Here is a 12,096-nt window from a genome sequence, read left to right on the forward strand (position 1 = left end):
GCTAAGGTCTGGGAAAATCAGGTTACATATAATTGTTTCATGATAAATTCCACGAATGTATGTGCAGCAGAACCTAACAAATGGTGAAAAGCTTAAATATTTTCTTTGCATGTTGAACTATGACTAGAATTTCTAGTATGTTTTTCAAGTGGGAAACAAATCGCAGAGTATGGAATTATTTAATAAAAGTGTGTTGGAATAGTGAAATAATTAAATGTCAGTTTGAGAGATCACGTAGCTCCGTAGTTTTCAATGTTTTTTAAGCAACAGAATTACAAAATGATTAAACATTTAAACAGGCAGTGTTTGCACATGGTGAAAATTCAAAATGTACAAAAAAACATGTAGTAAGAACTAGGTCTCTCTCTGTACCTCGTCCTTGAGCCATCCAATTTCCCTACCTGCAGGAAAGCACTGTTTGCACTTTTATTCAGATCCTTCCAGAAGTATTTTGTGCATATTCAAGCATGTTTGCACATACGCGTACTTTCATAAATAGTAGCATGATAACCTTCTGACTCTTTTTTCACTTAATGTATCGGGGAGACTTTCGTAACAGTGCAGGTAGACTGACCTCTTTCCTTTCACTGCTGCATCCATTCCCATTCTAGGTCTGTGCGCAATGAATTCATCCTCTTGTCCATTGTCAGAGAATTTTTTGGCTTCCGATTCCATACCTAAGGAATATGCATGTCCTTGTGTATCTGTTGTTATGTTGGAAATGAGCAAGTTTAGCTACAGAATAAATCCTTAGATGTGGGATTACTTGTCAACAATGTACATTTTAGATTTTTTAAAAAAGATTTTATTTATTTGACAGAGCACAAGCAGGGGGAGTGCAGAGGGAGAAGGAGAAGCAGGGTCCCCGCTGAGTGGGGAGCCCGATGTGGGGCTCAATCCCAGGACCCAGGATCATGACCTGAGTGGAAGGCAGACGCTTAACTGACTCAGCCACCGAGGTGCCCCTACATTTTAGATTTTGATAAATGTTGCTAAATTACTCTCCACAGATGTTCTGTAAATTCCTCCCACCCTCACATGACTCGATATCTTACCAAGCTTTCTAATCTTTTCTGATTGGACAGGTATTAATGTCCATTTAAAAATATGCATGAAGTTTGCATATAATTAAAAATCATTCATAGGTCCTTTGTTTGTAGGCTTTGTTCCTTTTTGGTCTTTTTTTCTTACTGATACAAATTCTCTACGCATTAAGAAAAATGTCTTTGTAATATTGCAGTATTCTCATTTTTCTGGATATCTTCTGACTTTATGCTAATTTGTTGACATGTATATAGATTTAAACACATTTATTCAAATTCGTCAGTCTTTTATGGCTTCTAGGTCTTGTATGATATTTAGAAAGGCCTTCCTCACATCTTTGGAATTATTTGAAAATTCTTTTTTTCTTTTTATGGGTTTCATTTTCCATGCTTCAATCTTTGATCCATCTGGAATTTACTTTTGTGTAAGATGGGCACTAAGGTTCCATCTTAACATTTTTCCAAATGGTTACCCAGTGGCCCGAACACCATTTATCAAATAAACCATCTTCTCTTTTTTCAGTTATCCCGTACTCCACACCTGTGTGTTTTAGGGTTTATTTCTGGACTTTCAGATCCATAGTAGAACCCTGTCTTCAAACCAAATCTGAGCAATAGCAGAGCTGCTGTTGGTGGGGTTGGGGAAGAGGGGCCAAAGCCCTCCCCACTTATTTCCCTCTTCTTGCCTGAGGTCACCCCAAGCTGTTCTGTGCAGGCCTTGGGGTTCTGGGGAGTAGAGTTTGCAAACTACTGATCTGGCCCTTTTTCTCTCTGTCACTGATGACAACTGTAGTTCAGAGTAATTACGTGCCATAAAATGATATTCTGGTAATATGTGTGTGTGTGTCCCTCTCCCCCCTGTGTGCATGGAGTGTACCCTCGGTGTAGGAGCTGCAAGGTCAGGGGAGGGGCACCGGAAAGTGGCCAGAGGGCGGAGTCAGGGACCACTGCTGTGTCGCAGGTCCTCCTGCAGGTGCTTGGGGACAGATGTTTTAGGCCGAGGGAAGAGCAAGCACAAAGTTACCGGGATACATATGTATACGTAGAGATATAGGGAAGGATGGAAATAGGACAGGCACCACGTGGCTGATGTAGAGAGGCAGAGATGGAGGTAGGTCTGGAGATTAGATGTACTTCACCTAAGAGTAGGAAAACTTTCACCCGGCGTCCTGTCTATATGAGTAAGAATAGGTTCCTATGTTATGACATTCCTAGCCCACAATCTATGCATCGTACTGTTTACATTTTCATGGCACTCCTGGATGGAGTGGAATCATCTCAAGGTGTTTCCAATGAACGAGCATTTCCTCTCCAAATCCTGTCCTGCAGCGGCTTCAGTTTGGGTTTCGGTGCCAGCAGCTCAGAGTTTTGACTGATACAGTAACGTTTCCAGTTTGTAGAGCTAGTGTGGTGAGGGAGGGATGACCTGTGTTGTAGCGCCTTGTGCAGAGAAAAATACAGGCTCTGCACCCAAAGCAGGCGGCTCCAGGGAGCCCTGGTCCTCCCTCTTTTTGAAAACTGTCTCAGAGATCATCTCTGGAGCCGGATGCAGGGAATGGTCCACTGCGTGAGTTTGGTGGTTTGGAGCGTCATAGAGGAACACAGTGACTGTGATGTCACCTCATAGATTACACTGAAGTAGTCTGAAAGGTCAATAAAGAATAAATAAAACACTATTAAGAGGGTCTCACTCAGGGGTGCCTGGGTGGCTCATTTGGTTAAGCGTCTGCCTTCAGCTCAGGTCCTGATCCAGGACCGAGTCCTGCATCAGGTTTCCTGCTCAGTGGGGAGCCTGCTTCTCCCCCCTGCTTGTGTTCTCTCTCTCAAATAAATAAAATCTTAAAAAAAAAAAAGAGGGTCTCTCTCAGCAATATTTGTATAAAAGCTTGCCAAAACTACCACCACCAATCAATCCAACCTGTACTGATACAGAAATAACAAGTAATGATTAAGTCACGCACAATTACTGGATTTCCAGAATTAAAAAACCAAAAACCAAACGGGGAGACAAACCATAAGAGACTCTTAAATATAGAGAACAAACTGAGGGGTGCTGGAGGGGAGGTGGGTGGGGGGAATGGTTAAATGGGTGAGGGGGATTAAGGAGAGCACTTGTGATGAGCACTGGGTGTTGTATGTAAGTGATGAATCACTAAATTGTGCTCTTGAAACTATGATTACACTGTATGTTCACTAACTGGAATTAATCAATTTTTAAAAAAGATTTTATTTTAAAATTTATTTTAGAGAGAGATAGAGTGAGCAGGGTGAAGGGCGAGAGGGAGGGAGAGGGAGAGAATCTCAAGCAGACTCCAGGCTGCGCGTGGAGCCCACAGAGGGCTTGCTCTCACGACCGTGAGATCATGGTGTGAGTGCAAACTAAAAGTCTGACGCTTAGCCAACTGAGCCACCACCACCCCCGCCAAAAAAAAATTTCTGAGAAGGGAATTACGTTAGGCGAATGTTTTTTAGTTTCCTTGAATTGGCTCTCTTCCAAAACAAATTAAAAAAACGAAAACAAGAAAAACAATAACAGAAAACAATTGTATCCCATCCACCAGAAAAAGAGATGGATTCCAGGAATGACGTTATTAGTCACGATCAGGCTTCCTCCATGCAGAGGGTAGCGGGGCTCTGGCCTTCCGTGTGGACTGAGCTGGAGTTTCGGAACCCGAGGGTGTGCGGTGGCTCGGGGCGAAGGGTTTGCCTGCCCCTCTCACCAGCAGCTGTGTGTTTATGTCCGGTTTCATGGGCCTTCTAGTCCATGCACATCCTCCCAGTTTCGCCAGTGAGCGGACTTGGGGCCTGCTGCTCTGCTGGTACTAACACCCAGAAACCTGGACGGTGCTATGGGCTACAGCTGCCACTGCCAGGTGTGGTCTAGGCACCCCAGTGAGCCCCTGAGGTCCTTTCTCAGGAGCGCACAAGGAGTTTTTCAGAGGCTACGCGATGTGTGACATTAGAGCAGACTGAATGCAGGAGCAGAGAGGAGAAACAAACCATCTTCTCAACCTGACAGGAAAGAGATTTGCGAAAGTGTAAAGCAATGGCCCTCTCTTACCAAGCATTCTTGTTATGGAGAATGCAGTTATTTTTCGTAAAATGTTAGTTACGTTCATGGATTTATTGTCATTTAAAAAAATTCAAGTAGTTTGATTTGGTGTATAAAATGGTAAATGTCAAAAGATATAACATATATAAACTTAAGAACTTAGGGTCCTTTTAATTTTAAAGAATTTATGTAAAGGGGTCCCAAGACGAAAAAACTTGAGAACTGCAGGTCTATGGGATAAACACAAAATACAATAATCAATTATTGTCTGAATGCTTCCTGTTTGCGAGGCCCCGTGCCAAGGGCCATACATGGATTACCTCATGTAATTCTCATAACCACCCTAAGAGTAGGGGCCAGTGTTCCTTCTTACGTTCCAGGTAAGAACCTGGGCTTAGACAGGATAAGGAACTTTTCTCGAGACCATAGAGTTGGCGGAGGTTAAAGTGGCAGAGGCTAGAATTGAAGCCAAGGAGTGTGGCTCCAGCTCTCACACCCTACACCATCTAGTAGCCCTGCTTCTAGAAGCCCGTGCCTCCACCTGCCCTCATGCAGCCCCCTCCTCCCAGTAACAAATTTGGTACAATGAGAGACAGACCTGGGATGCAGCTGGAGAAGGGTGATGGGATGCCTACAAGATCCTGTCTCTGCATCAGGGGTGGGCTGCAACAGCTGCTGGCCTCCCATAGCGTGGTGGGCACTGCCTGGGGCCTGGATCCCCCAATACCGAAACCCACACTGCTGGCTTTCCCCTTTTAAGTTAGACTTGGAGCCAAAGGTCCATGGTTATTAAAAAGCAGTAAGAGACAACCCATAGAAACTAGTGGAAGAAATTGTTTCACAGGTGTCTTAAGGTTCTCACCTACTTAAAGAAAGACTGGCCATTGTAGATGATGTATAATGTTTGGTTTATGCAGCATAGACGAGCACCAACGCTGGGTCGGCATTTGGGAGAGAAATTTTGGCTGTACGTCAATGGTTGAATGAATGCATAGTGAGATATATTAAGTGTTCAGTAAGCTCAGCACGCGTCATTTTAATGATTCCCTGTTTTACTGACTTTTCCTATTTCCCAGCCAACTTGTCATCAGGTTTGGTTGGATAAGAGGAACAAAGGGAGGTTGGGGAGAAGGATTAGGTTTTTATCAGTTTTTCTCACATGAACGGAGGAAGCATGTGGTTACCTTATATCACCACTAGATGCCACTGTTGCTTTATGCAAACATCACCAGACGGCCGGTTCTAGCAATATGCGGGCGGTTTTCTTCCAATGTGTTCAGGATGCTTGTGTGAGGAAGGGAGCAAGAAGTTGCATCTCCCCTCCCCAGGACTCCCATCTCATCAAGTTTTAAAAGTATGTAGAATTGGTTCTTGGATAGGGAGTACTTAGGTGTAAAGTTCCCAGCCAAAGAACTTTATGTCTTGAAGAATGACTTCAAAAACAGCTTCCTTTCAAAACAGGTGGGAAGCATGGTAAGGGAAAGCAAGTGCAATGGCTGATTTAGGGCAAAAGGCACTACCCAGTGTCAGTGTAGGTCACCCTGTCACAGTAAGGTGCCCCATGGGGCAGCTGTCCGTGGATGTACAAATGGTAAAGTTGCAGCCCGGAGCCCAACAGCATCACCCTTTGAAGACTAGATTGCAGGTGGGGCTCACGGGAGAGGGGAGCAGCAGTAGCTAGACTGTGTTGTAAGCTGGCTATGGACATACCCTCCATCAGCCCTGATACCTGTCCAGGTTGCTCAGACTGAAAAAGCTTTTGCACGCCATCCAGCTCAGTTTCCCACTTAGTATAAGCCATTCTTTGGTAACATCCATGGTAGATGAGCATTCACCTGACGGAAAACTCTTTGTACGAAGATTCCTACTTCATGGGGCATCTCATTTCATCATGGAGCTGCTAGAAAGTGCATTCTGTGTTAAGCTAAAATCCACCCCCCTTCAGCTTCCCTGAATCATTTCTCATATGATTTCCAGATTCTTCCATATCAGTTCAGGGTAATTCAGTACTTACTTATTGAACAGCTTTAGGCCCAAGGCCCTGTGTTAAGCAATCTGGGAGCACCCTCTGGAGAAAACTGGGATTGCTAATGTCCTTCCTATTATGTCTTTCCTGGAACAAAACATAACATTCCAGTTGAGGTCTAACTCATGCCAAGTACAGGGACAATTACTGCACTTGATCTGGAAGCTTCCATGTAATAAAATTGTATTATCTTTTTTACATATTACAACGATGCGGGTTCATTTGAGTTTGAGTTGAATTTTAATTCCCGGAGCTCTTTTCTCAGGATCTGTGTCAAGCCAGTTTTTTCCATCGTGGACTTTTTTTAACAGAAATTTTCACTATCAACCCCAGTCTTTACATTCTGCATCCATTAGTTCAATTAGTGGATATCAAGCACTCACAGTCCTACACGCCACTTAGGTAAGAGATATAATTAGTCTACCTTTTCTTTCACCTAGTGAAACAGACCCTCCCAGGGCTGCATCATTCACATTCGAAATGTACGCCTGTCCTGACCTCATCCTAAAGGCTGAAACATGACTGCATGTGCTTATTTGCTCTACAGGATCTTTGAAAGATTCTGGCTAAGTTTTACAGAATCTGAGTCCACAAGGAACATGAATGAAACTTCTCTTGGGTTTGGTACTCTATTTATCATCGTGTTATAAACATGGTGTTTTAAAACATTTTGGAATTGTTACTTAATTCAACATTTTTGGTCAAATGTAGTACATATAGATACATGAATATGTTCAAGGAGTTCACAGAACAGTAGTGTATATGAGGAAAATCATATGGAGGCATATACCCTCTTATATGTGGGAAGCATTGCTGATATTTACTTTCGGGAGCTCAATTACTATTTGGAGGAAACATGACCTTGAAGGCCTTTTTTTTTTTCTTTAAGTACACCTGCTCTGAGCTTCTGATGTAGAAAGATGATCAAAAGCAAAGATGAGGCAGCCTCAGCTTCATGAGGGAGGAAATGTTTCTAAGAAGCCATCTAGAAATACATTCGGCATCTTCCTTCTTACAAAGACAGTGACCCGAGTTCCAATTCTGCTTTTGTTTGTACCTTGCTCGCTATTGGTAACTCATGAATGCCGTACTCAACAGATCAATACTCATCTGTATCCCTGGAAGAAATAGCCAAGTGAAGGGGTTCCAAAGGCCAAGTAAGTGTTGGGCTAAACCCTCAAAATTAACTAATTAATATGTTGTTTGAATAATATCAGATTGTTGATTAAATATTAGCCATTTTGTGTTTAGGGGATTTTGTTATGATGAAGTTTAGAGATAAGAACGACTCTTTCCCCAGTTTTGGTTTTTAGGTACTCATTTTGGTAAATGGCAAGATTAATAATTAGATAATGTCACAATATACTTAAGATATTAGTCATACGTGTTGATTTGGTATTTCTATCTCCATATATCCTATTCATGTAACACCTCAGCTTTCGGTTTATTTAATCAAACTGTGATAGCATCATAAATAGGAATATAGATGGACATTAAATGGAGACAAGACCCTGAACCACAAGAACTATACATGATAAATTAGTGGGTAATCAAGCATAGTGATGAAAGAAATATTTACATTGCGCTCTGCATTTTCCTACGCAAGTAGATTGCACATTTCCTAGACAAGTCCCTAAGATGAATCTAGGTTTAGTGAGAAACCTTCAATTCACAGAGTTTAGTTCATTGATGGATGGTTTTCAGACTTCGCCTGTAGGACATGACACTCTCTTGGTTTCCCCTCTACCTCTCTGATTGCTGCTTTTCAATCTCCTTTGCTGGTTGGTTCCTCCTTACCTTTCCACTCACTTAATATTGGGGTGCCCTGAGGCTCAGGCCTGGGTCCTCTTTGTCTTTATCTACTCCCTTGGTGACCTGCTCCAGCTTATGTCTTTAAATACCATCTCTGTATTTAAACAAGTCCCAACATTATACCAACAACTCAGAAATTATGCCTCCAGTCCAAAATCCCCCTGAGTTCCATACTTACAGAGTCAATGGTGATACAGCATGTCCACTGGATATCGAAGAACATGCAAACGTGAGCTCCTGGTTGTACCTTCCAAACCCGCTCCCCTCAGCTTTCTCATCTCAGAATATAACTGAAAGTAGTGCTTTATAATGTCAGAAAGGTAACAAGGGGTTAGATTACATAAGGACTAGTAAGGACTTTGGCTTTCCTGAGTAAGATGCAACGGCACTGGAGGGGTTTCGGCAAGGAATGAAATGATCAGACTTATATTTTAAAAGGCTCATCTGGGGCACCTGGGTGGCTCAATCGGTGGAGTGTGCGACTCTTGACCTTGGGGTCATGAGTTCGAACCATACGTTGGGTGTAGAGATTACTTAAATAAGTAACTATTAAGGGCCGCCTGGGTGACTCAGTTGGTTGAGTGGGTGACTCTTGATTTTGGCTTAGGTTATGATCTCAGGGTTGTGAGATCGAGCCCCCATGTTGGGCTCCGAGCTAGGTGTGGAGCCTGCTAAGATTCTCACTCTCCTCAAAAAAGGCTCATCTGACTGCTTTGCTGAGAATCAATAGGGACACAAGGATATAAGCAGGTGTGAGGTCACAGTGACTTGGATCAGGTGGTAATAGTAGAGACGAGTGAAGTGCTTAGATTCTGGATGTATTTTGAAGGTAGAGTTAATAAAATTTCTTGGCAGGCTGTGAAAAAGAGAAGTCAAGGATGATGCCAAGACTTTTACTCTGAGCAGCTGGAGTGATGGAGTTAACTTCAACTGAGATGGGGAAGACTGCATTTTGAGTTTAGGATATCTGTTAGATATTGAAGTGAAATATTTGAAAGGGAAGTTGACCATTCTAGTTTAGAGTTCACGAGTGAGGTCTAGACTGAATACATAAATTTGGGAGTCATTGGCATATAGATAGTATTTAAAACCTAAAGCCCAAGAGAGATCACTAAAGTTTAAAATATTTAAAGGAGTGTTTCCTGTAGACCTAGAATGGTGGCTCCTAACCAGAGGTGACTCCCCATTTCACCCAGGGGATATTTGGCATTGTCTAGAAACATTTGTGATTGTCACAACTAGGGGGAAGAGTTGCTACTAGCATCTAGTGGGTAGAGGCCAGAGATGCTTCTATCTATCCTGTAATGTGTAGGACAGCCCCCTACTGTCAAACAATGAATTGTGTCGCCCCAACTGTTAATAGTGCCAAAGTTGAGAAACCATTGTATGGGTGGGGAAGAGAAGGTCAAGGACCCAGCCTGGGCCACCCAGCAACATGTAAGAAGTAAGGCTGAAGAAGAGGAACTAGCAAAGGAGACAGAAAAGGTGCAATCAGGCAAATAGGACAAACCCCAAAAGTTGTGGATCCTAGAAGTCAAGTGAAGAAAGTTTATCAAGAAGAAGATGTATCAGGTGGTTCTGACTAGTCACATCAGATGAGAACTGAATATTAATCGTATTTAGGAACAGGCACGTCTTTGGTGATCTTGACAAAAATAGTTTCAGTGTACGTGGTGGGTGGGTTTGAGATAGAATAGGAGGAGGGGTATTGGAGACAATTAGTACTGAAGAGTCTTTGGAGAGGTTTTGCTGTAAAGACAGCAAAGAAAGGGGGCAGTGGCCAGCCAGAGGTAAGTGTCAGAGAAGTGGACATAAGATTTGGGTGCTGACTGTAAGACTACAACCAGCAAATGAGGCAAGGGCCCCAGAACCAAGAACAAGGCAGATTCAGATTGTAAAGATTCAGGACACAGCTTAAGAATGAGGCGAATGTCTAGGTATCAGTCATTCTGGGTGTTGGCTTTATGGGTTAGAGGCAGGCCTGATGGCTGGGGCCAAGCTGGACTAGACTCTTCTAAGACAATCTATTCTTTATATCCTTGTAAATAAAGAACTGGAGTTGGCTCCATGAATTGTTCACAATTACTGTCTTTAAGATTTCCTCTCATCTCTAACTTCTCCCTAGAAGTTCTTCTTTTGTGTTGCTTCGAATGTGCAGGTAACTTTCGGGGCAATGAGTGTTTGGACTATGGCAGCCGCCATTGATCTGACTCCAGCTTCTTCCCCCTTCACTGCCTTTTCTACTTGTAGGGTGATTTTTCTAAACACTAATCTGACTGTGTTGTTCCCCTGCCTGAAAACTTTATAGCTTCCCATCGTAGTCAAGATGAGAAGGTAGCTCCCTTGTGTGGCGTACAATGTTATCCTGCACTTAGTTCCTACCTCTGCATATCCTGCCTCGTTCTGCCTTGCGGTGTGTCCTGGACTTCCTGATATCCGCTGCACCACACACGTGTGCGCACACACACATGTACACATGCACACACATGCACACGTGCACACACACAGAATTTAGTCTCATACCCCCTTACCTGTGCTCGTGCTGTTTATCTTGCTAAACTTTCTCTGTGCTTGGCCAACCCCTGCTCGTTGTTCAAGATTTATTTCTTTTGGGAAGCTGTGTAAATTGAACTACATTTGGCCAGTGACTAAAAATCACAGTGGCTTTGCTACTGTTCTGGAGTGGGACCGTGAGGAAGACAGGGCTATTTAGAGGTCCGTGGAGAGGAATATCCGATGCTCCCACAGTCCGGTCATAGAATAATTCTCGCCTAACTGGGACTGGTAAGTCCTTGCCTGGTCTTTCTTAGATCCCGAGACTACGGTATTGTTGCTGTTATCTGCCTTCAGTTTTAGGGGATCAAATAATCATACATTTTTGTTTAGTTTCAAAGTTTGTCCTGAGCCTTGTTTTAGATGGATTCATTAGTTCATCAATTCATCAATGGCTGATTCACATGCTAGTTCTCTGTAACTTATATATGAGAAGCCTGTTTCTTCTGGCTTAATCATTAGGGCTGTGGAGGTGTAAAATAGTAGGCCACTTATCCCTCTGGAAACTCATGTTCTTGAGATGGATTACCCATATCCTTAATTCTTCTCTGCTCACTCACTGACTATTTGTTGAAAAGTAATTATTGAGCCCATGGCACTTGCCAGACATAGTGCTTGGTGCTCAGGATACAGAATGAAAGAGATTCCTTGTGCTGGTGGAACTGCAGTCCAGCATCAGGGTGGGCAAGGAAAGGGACAGTGTGGAGTATAGGAAGTGCTTATACCAAAACATAGCTGAAATGTTAATGAGAGTCCAGAAGAGCATGTGATCAAGACTAGGGGGTCTGGGCAGAATCTTAAGATAAGTGATGCTTGAACTGAGTGATGGAGGAGTTAGCAGGAAGCTGAAGGGGGGGTAAACTGAAAAAGGTGGGGGTGAACCAGGGGTAGCTTGATGAGAACAGAACTCCCCAAATTTCCATCCACCCTAACTCACACCACCCCGAGCAAATAAACAATTAAATAAGGACAATATGCTGGTAGGCAAACACTGCTTTATTACAACTCCCTTCATCTCCATCACCCCCACCTCAGGTTATCCTAAACTAATATACAATACAACGTCTGCAATTTCAGGTAGATTCCAACCTGAATCCCCTCCTAAAGACACTTAGGAAGGTGTCACTACCCCACATCCCTCACCACAACCACCCCTCAAACTCATTCTCATCCCCGATACTGACAAATCAGATCATCCTCGGGCTCAACTAAAGAGAAGGAAGAGGGATGGGTGGAGTTGAAGGACAAGGCAAGACTAAGGGTGGGATGAGGCTTTGGGATGAGTCAGGACCAGGAATGGGGTAGGGCATTGTGTGGTATTACGTGGTCTGTGTCCTCTGCTTCATACTTCTGAAGAACTCTTTCTCTGTCTGGTGGTGGTGTGGAGGGGAAAGTAGAGAGGGTTCTCATTCACTAGTCAAGAGTTAAGGAAATAGTCTAAGTGAAACATGATTATGGGGGTCTTGCTAAAGGCTATGGTGAGAAAGGGACATAGTTAAGAAGTATTACACATGTATTTTACAGCATCCTTCTGATTGTAAAAGAAATATATACTCATTGTTATAAAATTTGGAAAATATTTGGAAATCATTAAAGAACTGTCATGAATT

Source organism: Ursus maritimus, unplaced genomic scaffold (genome assembly GCF_017311325.1).
Source record: "Ursus maritimus isolate PB19 unplaced genomic scaffold, ASM1731132v1 scaffold_21, whole genome shotgun sequence".
Classification (NCBI taxonomy): domain Eukaryota; kingdom Metazoa; phylum Chordata; class Mammalia; order Carnivora; family Ursidae; genus Ursus; species Ursus maritimus.